The sequence below is a fragment of the Mastomys coucha genome, chromosome X (genome assembly GCF_008632895.1).
Source record: "Mastomys coucha isolate ucsf_1 chromosome X, UCSF_Mcou_1, whole genome shotgun sequence".
Lineage (NCBI taxonomy): Eukaryota > Metazoa > Chordata > Mammalia > Rodentia > Muridae > Mastomys > Mastomys coucha.
In genome coordinates this window covers 12545012-12556721 of record NC_045030.1, presented here as the reverse complement: position 1 = coordinate 12556721, position 11710 = coordinate 12545012, and the positions used below count along the sequence as shown (strand labels likewise).

At 38.3% G+C, this 11710-nt stretch overlaps 1 long non-coding RNA gene across 2 annotated transcripts in view; it reads left to right on the top strand.

Moving 5' to 3' along the window:
- LOC116072636 overlaps window positions 1-11704 on the top strand; it is a 74565-nt gene extending 62861 nt beyond the window's left edge. For both annotated transcript variants that reach the window (XR_004111533.1, XR_004111535.1), the window contains one exon: window positions 7984-11704. This is a non-coding gene — a long non-coding RNA (uncharacterized LOC116072636). The remainder of the gene's footprint in view (window positions 1-7983) is intronic.
- The last annotated feature ends 6 nt before the right edge of the window (window positions 11705-11710 follow it).

Sequence of the window (11710 nt, the reverse complement as noted above, 5' to 3'; positions counted from 1 at the left end):
AAACAAAAATCCAAAAAGCTAGAGTCTTAATTAAGAAAAATGGGTTGAATTTATACAGCCCAAGCCATGCTTTGCTGCTTGCACTCATAGTTCTAAATACCTGCATACAAAATCATCTCCAAATCTGAACTATTTATTTTGTTAGAGGCCCAAGGTTAGGGAACAAGTGTGCTTGTGTTTTCAGCTTCCTTTGCCCCTTGGTAGTTGAGTGGGTCTGTTGTTTTTTCTAAATCACAGAGCCTGGATAGTGAGTTATGTCACCTTTCACTTGAACCTGCATAAAAAAGCACGTTGAGGAACCTGGAGTAATGAATGGTTCTCTACTCACTTGTATTCCCCAAACACTTTCAGCTTAGCTCCAGGCCTATGTGTTTGTGGTAAACTCTATGTGACTGTTGGCATGGCAGATTAACTAAAATAGCAATTTTTTTGGCTGCTATTCATGGTAGATTTAGTGTGTTTTGGGTAGCTGCTATTGTGGGTAGTCTACTGGCATTATCTGTGGGATCCTTATAGCAAGCAGTTGGTGCTATTGTGTTGTGTCTATTTTGTAGGTGAGAGTCCTAAAGCACCAAGAAACAAAGAAACTTACTTAGGGCCACTTGCCTATTGCAGAAACAAAATCTGAATCCAAATAGGCTGTTGGCAGAACAGATGGGAAGGAATTTGGGTCCAAAGGCAGAGTAAAAGTTGGCTGAAGCCGAAAGTTTCCATAGTGATCGTCTCAATTCTGTTGTAGAAAGTGTAACATCTTTCAGTCCTGGGCCTCTCAATATTGAAATACACAGTTGACTTTTTCTGCTTCTTAGTTCACAAGTCAGTGGGAACCGTCTTAGTCACTGATGTTTATGAGTTTGAATTGGCCACTGAAATCCAGGAGGGGGAATTCCTTGTTTTCAGTTATCTAAAGCACTAATAAATTTACTCATCTAACTTCCTCTATTTTTTTTCCTCTCAAATTTTTACTTGAAGGTGGGGGTAGAGAAGAGAAGTATGTGAGCACTTGAAAAGTTTGGTGAACTTTTGATAGAAAGGTACAGGGAGTAGGAATTTGTATTTATGAATATATGTTTCCTTTGCCTCCATCTAGTTCTGAAGGCTTTCTATAGGAACAGCTTAGAAGCAACCACCAATGTCCATGAAAAACAAAACTTCCTGTTTGTACCAGGAGTTTAGTTTCATATTATAGAAATGCAGCTTGAAAGTTGATAACTTTCTCTCGCTGTAAATACTAAGAATTCAGTGTAGAAGGCAGTTGAAGGCAGCCCGCCCAAGGCCATGGATTTAAAGGACTTGGAAATCTCTAAAACTTTTCATTGTTCTTGAACTGATCCTACTTCTAGGAGGACATGCTAATAAGGCTTCCCTTCATTCCATCCTTTTTTTCTGTTCATTCATTCATCCTTATTATCATTCATTCAAGGTCTTCCTGCAGACAGAAGAATGACAGAAAAAAGGGGATAGACTAAAAGTCTATAAGATAGGGTTGGAGAGAGGAGTAGCTGTAAGCTATAAACTTACTTTGTCTCTCTTCCCTCAGTAAAGGTCTTTTGTTTGACACTTGCCATTTGGGGGCCACTATACCTCTCACAGACACACACACAGTATTTAAACATTTTCTATCAAACAAATTCCTTGCTTAAACGGAGAAGAAAATGCTTGGGGAGGGGGGTACTCTGCAGTAAAAAATGGCTGGCTGGATCACTGACTTCCTTCTTTCATGGCTAAATTATAAATATGATTTCACACCACTTAAACTTTCAAACCATTTCTATACAGAAAAGTAAATGTTAACAAAAGTCTCCCCAAAGATATCTTAAAAAATAATTTAAAGTGAACTTGAACTCTGATTCTGACCTCAGTTAAGTTTGAGGATGTCTTGTTTGGTTGCTTGATTTCCTGTTGTTGTTGTTTATTTGTTTGTTTTCAATCTTCAGTTAAAACTATGAAAATTAAGGAGGAATGCTTTTTTTTCCAAGTGGGGAGAAGAAAATGTAATACTACTAACACTCCAGAGTAAGTGGTACTTGTCACCACACTGCAGTTGGGAATACTCTTCTTGAAGACAGGGTTTACCATAATACCAAGTATTATGTTCAACCTGGACTTCATTGCCCATTGATTCTTTTTTAATAATCATTGAAATTTTCTTCAATGAAATAAGCTGACCTGCATCTTTTAGCCACAAAGACATTGAAGAGACTAAGTATTTCAGTGTGAATTGTGAGGTCTGCATTCCTAGGAAGCACATGGTTCTAGGAAGCTCATGTAGATCAGAGGTAAGCAAAAAAATTAGTCAACACAGGATTTTTTACTTTCCCACATTCTGTTTGGCATCCACACACCAATAACTCCTTGGCTTTTCTGCCCCTCGATAATGGGGAAGTTATAGAATAGCTTTTCTCTCTTCTCCTCTCTCTCTCTCTCTCTCTCTCTTTCTCTCCCTCCCTCTCTCCCTTCTTCCCTACCTCCTTCCTTCCTTTCTTCCTGTCTGTCTGTCTTTCTTTCTTCCTTTCTTTCTTCTATGTACAATTTCCTTGGATGACTTGCATAGGGAACCAAGAGGAAGATGGAGAAATGGATATGTAGGAAGTAGGGAAGTCCAAGGGGAGTCAAGAAACCGTTGCTTCCAAGCCCAGGTGTCAACCCTTCATTCTTCCTGGTGTCTGGGACATGCTGTCCATCCCTGCTTCTATCCTATGAAGCAAGGGAGTGCTTAGGACTGACCTTCGCTTTGCTGAGGAACTGAGGAGGATGGGGAATTCAAGAATGGCCTTTTAAGGCACCATTTTGTATGATTCATCCTATGTACATTTCTCCACTGAATTTACTTCTAGAAAGAAAGAGCTGCCTTCTTGCCTTGAAGACAACAGCACACATTGTCTGTAAGAATTGTGTTGTGCTCACTTCTTCCTCTGAGACCTAATCTCCTGGCCTTAGTCTTTGTTTATTCCTTGTTTCCTGGAATTTCCCCCTCCTGCCATGCAAATCTAGACAACTTTCTGCCTATATTCTGAAACCTTGGTTTTTCTGCCTTTGACTTGAGTCTCTTCGAAATGATTGTGTGGTAGCTGGGCACTGCAAAATGAGTCAGTTCCTGCAGTTTGGTTACAAGTTCTCAAAAACTATTTCAGAATGTGGATGTGGTCAGCAGAGTCATTTTCCAGGCATCTAAAAGGAAACCCACATCAACTGTAATAATTGAGCTCTGACCCGATGGTGCCATACAACAGAACCAAGGCCTATCTTCACTTAGAGCAATGCCTAGAACCATGCATATATTTATCTGCTCCTAACACATCTTTAATGGGAAGTCTTGTTCTTCTTACAGGTCACATTTTATTTGCCACCATTTGTACAAACAAATGTGACACAGGTTTTAACCTTATTTACTTTTGGATGTTGGTCTGAGTTTGAATAGGAAAATTATTTTACAAAATAATTTTTTGTAAAATAGAATCAGTGAGACTAGAGTATGATTAGGAGATGACTTGAAGTGTGTCTTATGGATGAAAATTGGGTAATTTTTCTGAGGAATAACCAAGGGGCACTTTTAGATATCATGTAGTGCATAGGATTACTTTGTTTACTAATTATGCTCTAGATCTTGCAGCAGTGGTCATGTAAATAATTAAATTATTTTCAAGCTTTGAAGGTGTTTCAAGTTCATCAAAACAGAATATTTTATCTCAGCATGGGCTTTAGAAAATCTTTTGTGGCTATTTAATTACTTGTTTACCATAAGTTCTGTAAAATCTGATTGAGCTTATTTCCAGTCTTCAACCACTCATGAAAACTGATGACATTTTCAATAATAAAAAACCATCAAGATTAAAACACGAGCAAAGGATCTCCACAGACCATTCACTGAAGAAGATACACATATTAGAGATAAGTGCATGAGGGTGTTCTACATTGATATTCATTGGAGAAATATTTATAACTACATACTATTTGAATGGCTGTAATGTAAAAAGACTATCAAGTGGAAGTAGAGGATGCAGAGATTTAGGGCTCTCAGTGACATTTAGGAAGAAATGTGAAATGGTAGAAATATTTTAGAAGACAATTTAGGAATTTCATAAAATGTCAAACACACACTTACTATGTGACCAAGATGTCTCATTTAGAGAGATAAGAATGCAGTGTTGTATTTGAATGCCCATAGCAGTTTTATTAGTTATAGTAAAAAACTAGAAACGCACAAATGTCCAACTGAAAGTTAATGGGCGAACAAATCAACAACAATATATCTCAATGGATACTACTCAGTTATGGAATATGCTACTACTTTAAATAAAAGGAGGAACCCTTACTTATGAGAACATACTCTATTTAATTCTGCATACATCAATTTCTAGAATTCTCAGTGGAAATTACAGGAGTGATTGGTGATTGTATGAAGTGGCAAACAGAGGGATGGGTAACAAGAGGGAAGGGTTGCAAAAGGGCAAAAGAAAACCAGATCTAGTGGATAATTTCACTTTATTATTTATGTTGATATTTCATGGGTGATTCTGTTTTGCAAACTTCCCAGTCATCTAATTTAATTATGTGTAGTTTATTGTATGTTGGTTATTCCTCAATTTTAGAAGAATATGAAGAAAGCAAGATATCATTTTTCTTTATTTTTTGAGACAAGGTTTCTCTGTGTAGCCCTGGCTGTCTTGGAACTCACTCTGTAGACCAGGCTGGCCTTGAACTCAGAAATCTGCCTGCCTCTGCCTCCCAAGTGCTGGGATTAAAGGCGTGTGCCACCACTGCCTGGCACAAGATATCATTTTTACAATAGATAAAGGGTTGGAAAAAATCCCTGTTTGGTAAAATCAAGATTACCCTGTCATAGGAAAGGAAAACTTGATAGAGTTTTAATGCTTTGGGTATTGAAATACAGAACTTCTAGTATAGATGAACAACTAAAGTTGAACAGTGAATATAGTCTGTAGCTGTCCTATCTCTCACTACTCTATGTCATTTAAATTAGTGTCATTTTTCAGGAAGTGTTTTTCCCCCAACATTGGTGGGACAGCCATCTGCTGGTTTATAAACATGAACTTACACACAAGTATAGGGCTTGCATGCAGCAAGGCTGTAGCTTCAGAAGCTAGCCTGAGATTATACAGTATCTACTTCTCTGTGTGAAGCCTTTCCTTGCTCACATGGATCAGAATTGTTTCCTTTTGTTTGAAGAGTAAAGGGGCTCAGAAAGGGCAAGCTGTTTTCTGAATCACAGGGACCCTTGTGTTTCTTTCTCTGGTCAGAACTGACTCCATTCTCTCTTGCTACTTGCTATTTACACCTTGCTATTTTCCCAAACTTGTATCAGTGACTATTCAATCTAGACTCTTAGCTCACTAATCTTGAGGAATTCATTTTATATATGTGAAAGCCCTAAAAAAGACCCCGTGTAAGCCTCTGTTTCCCAATCTGTAAACAGATAATAATGCGAGTGCTTAGTTTTCTAAGGTTCTTATAAGAGTCAGAGACTCAGAGAAAACGCAGCTCTGTGTACACCAGCATTGCCTGTGTAATTACTCACCTCATAGCTGTATTACTGGTACAGTACTGAGTAGAGATTAGAGTAGACCCTCTTGAACATTGAAAGTGAGGGACTTTGAAATGGTTGTCTAATTCCATTTGGTACCCTATGGCTTCATTCAAAACTAGAATATAACGCAGTGAACAAAATCCTGCAGTTATTTCTAGTTCTTTCTAAAGGGTTACTAAATAATAAATAATTGATTGACAATGACTCATAAAACCATAGGCAAAGGCAGGTACTGTTGAGTTTTTCTCCTGGAAGATTGGTCCATGCATTGGTCCTTTCTCACCTGGGGTATGTTGATAGCATATTTCTTCTCCAAGTACATGTCACTTTCAGTGTCCCTCACTATCTCTCTTACTTTTTCTCCTATTTGGTTTTGAGGAAATTGCCTCCAGAGCACTCCTTACATAATTTGCCACCTGAACTTGTTATCAGCTCATGTGATAAACTATGCAGGGACCAAGTATAGCCTCCAGTACTCTGAGATGGTACTTAACAAATATGTATTGAGGGAGCATGAGAAGGATTCTGTGGGCAAGTAAATTTAAGACTCTGAGAGGAAAAGCATAAAATAGTCTGCCTGCCTGATAGGTTCCTTAGAACCTTTTATATTTAGAGGGAAGTAACGCTGTGTGCATTTTTCCAATGTAATAAAGTCAAAGAACTGTGGGGTTTCTTTTTTATGCTTGATTTTGTGGCTTGTATCCTGGTTGAGAGCTCTAGTAAACAATGTTTTGTAGCTTGTTTGGTGTATTGGTAAATGACAGTTTTCCTAAGTGCTTTCTGTCTGTCCCTATTTGCATGTTGAAAACAAAACACGGCTTGTTTACTCGGATCTTGAGAGGTCTTGTCTGTAAAGGTTGTGTCCATGCTTGGAAAATCACTCAGTTGTATTTTAGCTTTAAAAGCATTAGGGGCTATATTAATAAAGGTGAAAAAAGAATGTAAGATTCTGTCTGGAAATGAAACTCAGTCAGTGAAAAGTCTGTTCCTTTGTTTCATTTTTGCCAAATCATCTGCTACTGCTCTTTTATCATTTATGATTCTGCTCTTTGCCAGTTTTTATAGGGCCTGGAAGAAATGTGGTGATGGGCATTTCAGCTCCCTCCAGTCTATGTAGGATTTCCTTATTAGTGCTACCACTGTTAAAGTGGGAAAGTGAAAGAATGGCCATGTCTGGCACTTTTTTTTTCCATTTTGTTTCCAAAATTACAAAGAGTTTGATCATCTAAATAAGGTTTCCAAGAGAGAATGTGTCAGAAAATGAATAGTAATTTCCCATGAGAACCTGAGACAGTTTTTATACCATAGGAAGCAAGAAAATAAACTTGGACTTGGGACCTGGAGCCTAGATTTTAGCTACAGAAAAATGCAGAGCCTTCTGTCGGGAGGAGTGGCTTGATATAGATGCCAGGGCCTCACACATGATAGGAAGACACGGCTAATTAACGTCTCTCCTTTTTAACTGATAGTTACATTCCTCGGGCATATTGGCAGTCCCCCCTCCAACCGCACCTCACTTTCAGCTAAGTCTTTTAGTGCATACCTCTCCTGACCCCTTCTTCCCCTCACAGAAAGAGGAACCAGATTTCCCCTGTGTTACTTACCATCAATATAAACAGCATTTTTATTCTTGTCATTTCCCCCTTTAAACCTAGTAATGAAATTGGCCAGTGTTTCACTGCACAGGAAGAAAGACTTCCTTCCTTCATCTCTTGCCCTTCCTCCAAGCTTAGGGATAGTCCTTGCTTTCTTGTTGATTTCTAACTTTTTAAACTAAGACCACAACAGTTACTTTCCTCCCTTGCTAACCTTTCAGATTTTCTCCACCTGTTAATCCTCATCTTCTACAGAGCCATTCTAGTAGCATAGCTGATGTCTCTACTGAGGAATGTCAGGGCCCTGTCCTCTCCTACCTATGTTTCTAGTTTTGTTGTGTTGGCTGACATCCCCTGTAGTTTGTCACTAGTAGTGATCCATTTTAGTATCCTCATTCAGTTTTATAATATACATTGTATAGTATAATAATAAATGATCTCCAGTTGAAAGTAGAACTTTTTTTTTTAAATGTTTCCCTCTCTTATGTGTGGTGTATAGGCCAGAGGTCAAGCATCAGTGTTGTCTTTGGGTACTGTCCACCTTGTTTTAATACCTTGTCTTAGTGGAACTCATCAACTGGAGGAGGCTCGCTGGTTAGCAAGCCAAAGAATTCACCTGTCTTGTTTCTCCATTGCTAGGATTATAATCAAACACCACATCATACCTTGTTTATTTTTCCAACTTTGGTTCTGTGAACTAAATTCACATCCTCCTGCTATTATGGAAAGTACTTTAGAAACTTTTTAAAATACCTTCCTAGCCCTACCTTTCTAAATTGTTAACTTTGAGTTTTAACTGGTTTGATGGTGTTTCTCTAAGTATTTGTTTTTGCTTTCCAGAACCGGCTATGTACTGGGAAAACCCTTCCAGGGTCAGTATGGGCACAGTTCAGCATCTACAACTAAACTGAGGCCAGAAGAAGAATGCTGTTGTCAGGATGTGGCATGGGCCTTGGTTTGTACTAAGCTGTTTCCAACAAAATACTTGTTCCTAGAGCCAATTGAAAAAGTGGATTCATTTTCACTGTGTGGCAACCAGCCTCAACCAGTTTGGCAGCAAATATTTGATTGTAGGTAAGAACTATATACTGCTGTCTTTCTCACATTCTCTAAAGGTTATATAAAGCAACTAGTATCCCCACTGCCTTTTATGCAATACAATTCGGACCACTAAATCTTATTTACCTTTTCAATTTTCTCCTTGTTACACTAGGAGAATCCAGATTTTTCTTCCTTCTTCTTCTTTGCTGAGCATTGCATGTTATAGCTGGCAGCTTTATCAGATAGAGTCTGCATGTATAATGATATACATTTGGCCTTTTATCCTTTTAAAATGATCAGAATTTGGTGCTTCCAAATCTTCACACTTCATCTGTTAGATTATCTTTCTCCCTTTTCCTTTGTGGTATGAGAATTTGTATAGTCTTAGTTAAACATAAATTGTCATACAGCCACAGAACTCTATTAGTTAGTACAGTACACAGTGTGGTTTGGTTTATAGTAGACTTCCATGGTTGTGTGACAGGCAGGCTATAGTGAAGGTTAAAAGTCTTCCTGAGAGTTCCCCTTGCCCTACCCAGGACCCTTTTGCTGTTAAGTGGATAAAGACATATACAGGTACAATCCTGAATGGAGATGTTTATCTGTTGGGGTTTCATTTGTGTGTGTGTGTGTGTGTGTGTGTGTGTGTGTGTGTGTGTGTGTGTATGTGTGTGTATGTTGAAGTATATTATTCTAGGTGACCAGATATTTTATAATTGATTGACCTCTGGTAGATTAAGGTGACCATTGTTTACTAGATGCTTCTGACCCCTCAAGTGTCAGACTCACCAAGAGTGAGACTTGATTCTTACCTCAAAGCACCTGTATTCTTACACATTTCTAAACCAGTAGTGTCATAGCAGTGTGACTTTGTTTCTGACCAACACAGACTAAGCCATCACAGTGCCAGCCCTAAAGAAACCAGTGAGGAGGCCTAGAACTGGGCCTTCCACAGGCATAGGCAGCACTCAGAAGGCTGCCTCTTTTTAGCGTGACTGAGCTGAGTAGAACTTGTCTGGGAAGAGTTACAGAAGAACTAAAAATTCAGTATCCTAAAAATACTGGATGGCATAAGGAGTCAGACAGTGGCAGAAAGTCTGTGGTTAATACATATAAATGAGCCCTACAGCCTATGATTTTAGGCACATGTTGATGTCTTCAGAAAACTGCACATGGCTTAGAAGTGAGAATAAATCTGTAAAGACCAGCAATAAGTTGTGATTGAACAAAGCCCAAGCTAGCAGTTTTTGGAGGAACTGAAAATATTTTTTTCTGTTATTTACAGTTTCAGAAAACAATTATTATTATTTGTTATCCTTATTTTCTTATCATTAATGGGATGCAAATAATTTTATTTCCCCTTTTTAAGGACAGGAGTTCGTCACTGCCTTGCACACTGCTGACATTGTACCTAGAAACTGCCTTACATATTTCTTCCAGAGAGGAGGGAGAAAGGGAGAAAAATGGATTTAAGGCAGTTGATTTCTAGAATTTGTCCACCAAAGACTATGTGTCACTCAGCTTAAAGCTATCCTTTTTTAGTAAGCAAAAAAGACTTATGCTTTCATCCAGTAATTATTTTAAAAATGATTTTTTTCATTCAGAAGGATTAAATGCATGTATCTAATTGCTAAATATTATTTTCCAAAACTAGTCTGAGTCTGTCTTTATTAGCTGAAAGAGGGTTCACCTTCAGAAGCCTGTTTTAGGATCTTGTGCCAACCTGATTCCTTTCTAGACCTGTTCAGGCTAGACTTATTTGGCAGAAAATATCTTTTTCAAAGTTGAACAGGAATGTCCCAGAAAATGTTCACCTCAAATTTCAAGTTGACTTGTAGAACAATTTACTAAATAGAGAAATATGAGGATCAAGTGACCATCAGCTGGTATAAATGTTATTGGTCAATATAGTCACAGGACCTCAGGTATGTAAGAGTTAGACAGACTGCCACCACGTGCCTGGTTATGGTGATAGCCTGATTCAATTGCTCTAACGTAATGCAGAAGGAATCCAAGTTCACAGGAATGTACTTTAATTAGACACCTGTATTTAAAAGGTTGGTTTCTCCTCCTGCATAATTAAACTCTGTGCACACAGTATGTATATGAATCCATTACTTTCCTTGTCTATATTTACTGTTAATTAGACTTTTTATTCTTCACCATTTGAGAGGTATGTGTGTGTGTGTTTAAACAGCTTTATTGAAGTATGATAAACCAAAAAACAGTGCATACTTCAGGTGGACAGTTTGATGAGTTTGGATAAATATAAACACCTGTGATGATGTCGTAATTCCAATCACCCATGATCAAGGTAATGACTGGCTTAGTGCCTCCCAAAGTTTGTTTTCTTCCCACACTGCCCCTTACCTTCCCCCTCCATGCATATGTTTACATTTTAAAAGAATATTTAACATGAAGCCCACCTAGTGGTAGATGTCTTTATTTAAATTAATACTGACTTTGTTAAAATTATGGACTGGCTTGTGCTTTTTCAGATCCATAAATGTGTTTGTGACAGAAGTTGACTGCATTCTTTAGTTAATGGAAGGTGCTAGCACATGAATCAAAGACTCATTCATCCATTCACACACTTGGGAGTCTCTTAAAATACTAAACTGCAAGCTATAATATGTATGCAGAGAACCTGGGGCACACCCATGTAGGCCCTGTGCTTACTACTTCAATCTCTGTGAGCTCATATGAGCCTTGATTAGTTGATTTAGAGGGCCTTGTTCTCCTGGTATCCTCCATCCTATCTGTCTCTTACACATTTTCTGCCTTCTCTTCTATAGGCTTCTCTGGGTTCTGAGGAGAAGAATTTGATAGAGACAGCCCATTTAGAACTGTGTGTTCCAAGGTCTCTCTCCATGTGTAATGTCTGGTTGTGGATCTTTGGATTTGTTTCTGTCTACTTCAGGAAGAAGTGTCTCTGATAATAGCTCAATAAAAAAGGTAATGATCTATGAGTATAGCAGAATGTCATCAGTAGTCATTTTGTCACATTTTTTTTTCATTTTTTAGACCAGTAGTATTTAGTTTTACTCTACATTTCTGAGCTATCTAAGTCTCTGGTTCTGGTCACTCAAGTAGTTTTGGGTTTGGGTCCCATCTTATGGAGTAGGCCTTAAATCAAATCAGACAGTTGTTGATTACTCCCACAAGGTATGTGCCACCACTGCCCTAGCATATTTTGCAGGCAGGACAGATTGCAGATCAAAGGTTTTGTGGCTGGGTTGATGTTTATGTTTCTTTTTTGGTAGCTTCCAGAATAATATTCTGTGTCATAAACACTAGAATATAGGGTGATGGTTCTATGTAGATACCATCTTTACCTCTCCATGCTTAATGAGTTGTATGGATATTGTCTTCAGCAATGTGGCCTTGTCGTCTGTTTGTGAGCAACCTATATTCTTGGCACCCTAACCCTAACCCTAACCCTAACCCTAACCTCTTTGTATGAGGATTGTATTTTCCCCTTTGACCAACAACTCAATTGGATGTAACCTGGTCCCAGTACTGAAAG